We start from the raw sequence: 6,038 nt of genomic DNA on the forward strand, positions 1-6,038 counted from the left end.
TTTTTTTTTTTGCTAAATAAAAGCAATATTTGTAAAACTTTGACAAAATACAATTTAGCATGTAAGCCGTAATTCTCATTAATCTCATCCTTTGAGACTCCACTTTGATGAGGAAGGAGATTTCTAATTCCTTGTTAAACATGTCCTCCATCCATTCACGCTGCATCACCTGATCACGTGACCCCCTACGTCACGTCCTGTGACATGAAAAAAAGTGTTTCCGTTATATTTTTGTGATATACTTCTATATCTACTCGTCACACCAAAAACTTTTTTAGGGATATTTGATTTTTTTTTTTTTTGACACGTAGGTGTTTCCATTACCAGTTCTTTTATTGTGATATTTAGGTTTTGCACAATTCTAGGGGTAATGGAAATGCAGTTTGAGACTCGTCTGCAGAGATCAGACACATCAGTGAAGAGATCTCAGTGGGACTTCATGATTCTGCTCAAATATGAAAGTTTGTTGTTATAAAATAATTCATTAGTGCTGCTGCATCATCATCATCAGAATCAACGCAGAGACTCATATAACAACATATATTTCAGTGGACAACACCATAAAAATTAAAATGATGCTCTTCTGTTATGATGAGTGGGATTTTGTTTGGTAGTTTTGATGTCTGAAGCCAGGTACCAAAGTGGATCGGTTTGAGTCCGCTACCGTCTGCGGTACTGTGCGTACGGCAAAGCCGCACAACTCGAGGATATGACGTCAATGTGACGAACACACGCCCATTCCCAATCCACCCTTCCTTGAGTTTTGATGCTTTGTAGTCAAGCATTTTTTGAAGAAGCTCGACTTCTTTATTAGTCCAAAGAAATGTTTCTTTTTTGCCTCGCAGTAAATCCTCAGTTTTCTTCTCTGCTTCCAATGTGTACTTTCTGAAACACGCAGTGAGCATTTATCTGCGCATGCGTTGTTTTGCTCTAGCATTGTTACTCTTTAGCGCCCCCCACAGCCTGTAGTATGTATTACAGCGGTGATGTTGAAGCCTTTCTACTAGATTTCGCCACCATTTTCACACCTGAACCGGCTTCAGTGCCATGTGGACATAGCCTTCATGCCTCGCTTATGTGTCGTCTATGTCATCATTTATTCCTGCAAACCGTCTGCCTCCTGCCTCTTCCTCAGCCTACATTTGGATCCTCATCCACGTCACGCAACCTTGACACCTTCCTGCAGTTTATTTCATGCTTGTACATATAGATGTCTGTTGTTGCCGTTAAATTCTCGCACTTTGAATCCTGCATGATTACTTGTAAAAAGTATATTGCTGCTCCGCGAGAAGGAAAATGTATTTCTGTAAGTTTGCTTTAATATGAAATAAAGAATGAGATGGATCATCGCTGCATGGAATTCTTATATCGCTTTTCAGTGGGGTTTTTCATGATCTTCTTCCTGTCCAGTCTTGAGCTTTTTTTCAGTGTAAAAAGCTGGAAATGTGGCAACTTTTGAAATTACTTCCCTTCTTTGGTTTGCGCTTAGATTGAATCTCTAATCCACAGTTGAAGAAACAGTGAGATGTATCCGTGTGAACGCTGTCTCACGCACAGTAAAACATAACATCAAAGGCAGAGAAAGGAGAAAAATTCTTTGTAAAATCATGCTCATTAAGAGACTTTTACAAGTCATATCAAAATAATTGAGGATTAATGTAAAGATGTGAAGGTTTAAGCAGCTCTGTATCTTAAACACGAGGAATACAGTCAGACTGATGTCAGGAAAAACAGGAAAAACTGGAGCCTCTTTGTTGTTTAGAAGCATTAAGACATGAAATTATACAGAAAAAAATGTCAATTTTCTGATTTTTTTCCTGCAATTGACTCAGCAGCAGCGCTCTCTGCTGTTTATAGAGAGAAGTGCAAAATCTTACAGCACCTGTTATTCCCAAGCAGTCCCAGTACTGACCAGGACATGTCCAGAGAGGAACTGGAAGGGGAAGCTCAGTTCTCACACTTTTACCCTGTAATGCCATATGTAATGTTGATAAATACAGTTTCTGATACCAGGACAGAGAGGACGACACTACAATAATTTAAATACATAACATGGTAATAAATCATAATTATAAAAAAACTTTATTTATTTATTTATTTATTTATTTATTTTAAAATCTAACTTTTCTTGGGTCGGGCTTTAAAGGGTAAAGTCTTTTCTACCTTTTCTTCCTCATACTGATATGAGCCTCATATTTGTAGTTAAGTATATTTATTTTGCTTCCTGCTTCTTTTCTCATGAAACTGTGCAGAGTTCCTGGAATAAGGAATTTATTTTCACCCTGCATAGTTTCTACAAGGCAGTCGTCACATTTCATAACACCTTCAGCTACAAAGACAGTGATTTACAAATGTGACTGTACAGTCTTGTGTTTGTGACATTAAATATGTGCTTTTATCACTTTTGATCACTGGAGCATAAAATCATTGTTTTTTTATGTACTTTTAGTAACATGTGAATGATTTCTTAACTCCTACTTGGAAACAAGGCATTGGACAGGTTTGTAACAAAACTCCTCCTTCTCCTCTTTGTGTATTTAAGGACATGTAAGCTGAAAAGAAAGAGATCTTTGCTTTGCTAGAGGAAAACTTATTAACCTGCTGAAAAAGCTGAAGACTTCTTTCTCTTTTTTGACTCTTTTTCAGAAGATTTCTCACTTATTTAATTCAGGTAAAAGATTATTAACATTATTTTCTTAAATTTTAAGTTAGGCTGATTTCTTATAGCGGTAATAAAACACAAATGCTGCATGGGTAATTAACCATGTAGTTATTAATTGTTTACATTACTGATCGGAGACGTTAATCATAATTCTTTAAGATTAGATTAGATTAGATTAGATTTTATTATCTCACAGTGGAGAAATTCACTTGTTACAGCAGCTCTTGTTATAGAATAAAGTGCAGAAAGCAGACAGAATAAGGTGAACATGCATCACAACAAGAAGGTGCAATATAAATTATTTACGAGAAAAGTCTAAGAAAAGCAAAAAATATGTAGCATTATAAATATAAAAGATATAAATATATATACTATATATATATATATATATATATATATATAATTGACAGTGCAAAAGAAAAAAACCTCACAGACTATATTTATATTTACATGGTGATGGTTTAAATCTGATTTACCACCACTTGACAATGTAGTTGTTGGCAGTTTTGTTCCAAGGTAATCTTAATCCTTCAAACTACCAGGAAGTTCTTTAGAAAAGTTAAAGTTACCTCATTTCCTGGTGACTGGGCTGGTATTTAAAATCAAAATATGTTATGTTTTTTCTTTATGGTAAGCCGGTACTTTATGTTTGAACATTGACCAGGCATTTTTAAAAACCAGGTGTATGTTACAAACAGACTTTTTAACCAGGTTGACCAGGTACAGACCTGACCAGATTTTTCAGATGATAAGATGTCGGAGGAAAAACTAATGGACAAGAATTTTCTGTAGGGTATAAATGTAGAGATCTCAGCAACATTTGAGATGTTAACGTCCATCTCCAGCCTGCCATATAATTAAGACCCATTTGTTTGCAGATCACTCCGATGATGATAATGATGAAGCATGTGTCCCATTAAACAAAGAGAAATGTAAAACAGATGTTCATGTGTAGACATTGTTAGAAAAATGCAAAAACACATCAGAACTGTGTGATCCGATCATGCAAAAGTTGAGAGTAGAAACAATGAAAGAACAACCTCTGATTAATGAGAATTACCAGATGCACTTCAGTTGACAGATGATTGAACTGTGTTCATGGTGTGTGTGGTTACAGAGGGTCTTGAACCACTGCAGGTGAACCAAACAACCACTCCTCAGTCACACAGACAAATCTGGTAAGTGACTTCACTTGGAAATGTCATTACATGTGCTTGGTAAGCCGTAGAGCAGCATTTCTACTCTGATTTAAACATTTAACAAGTACGAGCAGACTGGACTGGAGCTGTCATGAAGGCATCAAGGAAAAGCAGACACAATATCTGGAATATGTTTTTATTATAGAGCTAAAAGATTTAGAAACAGATTAACAGTAGAACAAAAAACTGAATCAAAACCATTAAGAGAAAAATATTCATGTTTTTTTTCCACCAGGAAATGATGAAGATGCAGATTCTTTGTTTGCTGCTGGTGCTGCTCTTTTCTGCTGTTCTCTCACAAACATACAAGGACTTCCAAAGGAAACACGTCTGTGAGAAAATGAATCCTGTAGACTGCACTAAAGAGATTGAGAAGAAAAAGATCAATAAACAAAACGAATGCAAGGAAAAAAATCATTTCATCCTTACAAAAATTGACAACATTAATAAATTGTGTGAAAACGTAAAAAACGGTGAGATCACAACCCCTGAATTTCATGTTGTTTTATGTACAAGGACTTCTACTAAACCTTGTACATACATTGGTAGCAATGACAAAGTTGGTGTTAAAATCAAATGTGAAAATAAGCGTCCTGTTCACTTCGTAGGTGTTGCTTAATCTACATCACCACCCACAAAAAGCTGAAATGTTCGTTGTCTGCTCATGAACTAAATACAATCTGGTCATAATGAAAACCACATAAAACAACAGAATGTTAGTGAATCATACTGTATAAACATTAATAAAATGACTTAAATCCACATTTCTGTTGTAGATCATTTTGTTTAGTGTTTTATCAGCTGATGTTTAAATCTGAGGACAAAAATGGTAACTTTCTCTTTTTTAATAATAAAAAAAAAACAAATAAAATAAGTAATTCTTGTGATTCTATATTTACAGGGTGTTTTTTTCTTTCCATGAAGCAATATTTTTGGTGTAACAATTTTCCAACCAGCCTTTATGCAAATTAAAATGAAATGTAAAGTAAATTAGCTGAAATAAAAAGAGTATGCACTACTTTCAAGTTTCAGACTGCACTGATCTCATGACCTGGATGCTCTGAACTTGCTTAGCAGGTATTTTGCATGATCCACTATCATATCTCACATAGTTCTTTTCAACTTGTTTCTGATCTTCTGAAATATCACACCCACCCTGATTGTATAAACATGTGTTTCCATCCACCCTCAACTATCTTAGCTAAAGATCTTCACTAACCCAGATACACCAACTCTTATTCAAGAAACAGAAGGTTTGCCAACTTAATCTTTTAATCCGTTGTTTGGCTTTAATTCAACAGTTATTCTATTTCTTATTTCCTTAGAAAATATGATGAGTTTTCTTTATTCCTCCTTTTCCTGCTCTCAGTCACTGAGCTCATCCAGCTTAATTCTTTCAAGAAGTTTAAAATCATATCGTCAACAAATTGCATTAAAATTAATGTGATCGTGTTATTAATGAAAGAAAATTGTAAAAAATAATTCCCTCTGTAAACCTGTAATACCTTCATCCTTTCCAGTATTCCGAAAGTCATTTCTGTGGAATAAAAGATTCATTCATTTATTATCTTAACTGCTTATTCCATTACGGGTAGCGGGTGAGCTGGAGCCTATCCCAGCATTTTAACAGGTGAGAAGCAGGGTACACCCTGGACAGGTCACCAGTCCATCGCAGGACCAACACAGATAGACAAAAAACCATTCACACACACACACACACTCACTCTCTCTCATAGGGAGAATTTAGAATAACCAATTAACCTAACATGCATGTCTTTTGGACGGTGGGAGGAAGCTGGAGAACCCGGAGAGAACCCACGCATACACGGGGAGAACATGCAAACTCCACACAGAAAGGCCACCGCCCTCAAGGTTTGAACCCCACCCCTCAGCCGAGATTCAAACCGGCAACCTTTTTGCTTTGAGGCTGCGGTGCTAACCACCACACCACCATGGTCACCGTCATAATGAAAATATTTTTGAAATCAAACTATTTTAAGACTGTTGTTTGTGAACTGAAAAGCAAAAAACCAGACAAGCCATGTCAGTACAATGGTGAGAATAAAACTATTAAAATTGCTCATGACTTATTTCCATCACTTTAATTAACTTCAAATGAAATGACACATTTCTGATCATAGTTTGTCTTAAAGTTGTTTTACAAATGTTTAGCATGA

The 6,038-nt window shown here is 35.7% G+C and overlaps 1 long non-coding RNA gene across 1 annotated transcript; it reads left to right on the forward strand.

The window, feature by feature from the left end:
• The first annotated feature begins 2,583 nt into the window (after nt 1-2,583).
• On the forward strand, nt 2,584-4,230 carry LOC121635685. The gene is made up of 3 exons (XR_006009512.1): nt 2,584-2,671; nt 3,780-3,840; nt 4,097-4,230. It is a non-coding gene; the product is annotated as an uncharacterized LOC121635685 (long non-coding RNA).
• The last annotated feature ends 1,808 nt before the right edge of the window (nt 4,231-6,038 follow it).

This window comes from Melanotaenia boesemani, chromosome 24, assembly GCF_017639745.1.
Source record: "Melanotaenia boesemani isolate fMelBoe1 chromosome 24, fMelBoe1.pri, whole genome shotgun sequence".
NCBI lineage: Eukaryota > Metazoa > Chordata > Actinopteri > Atheriniformes > Melanotaeniidae > Melanotaenia > Melanotaenia boesemani.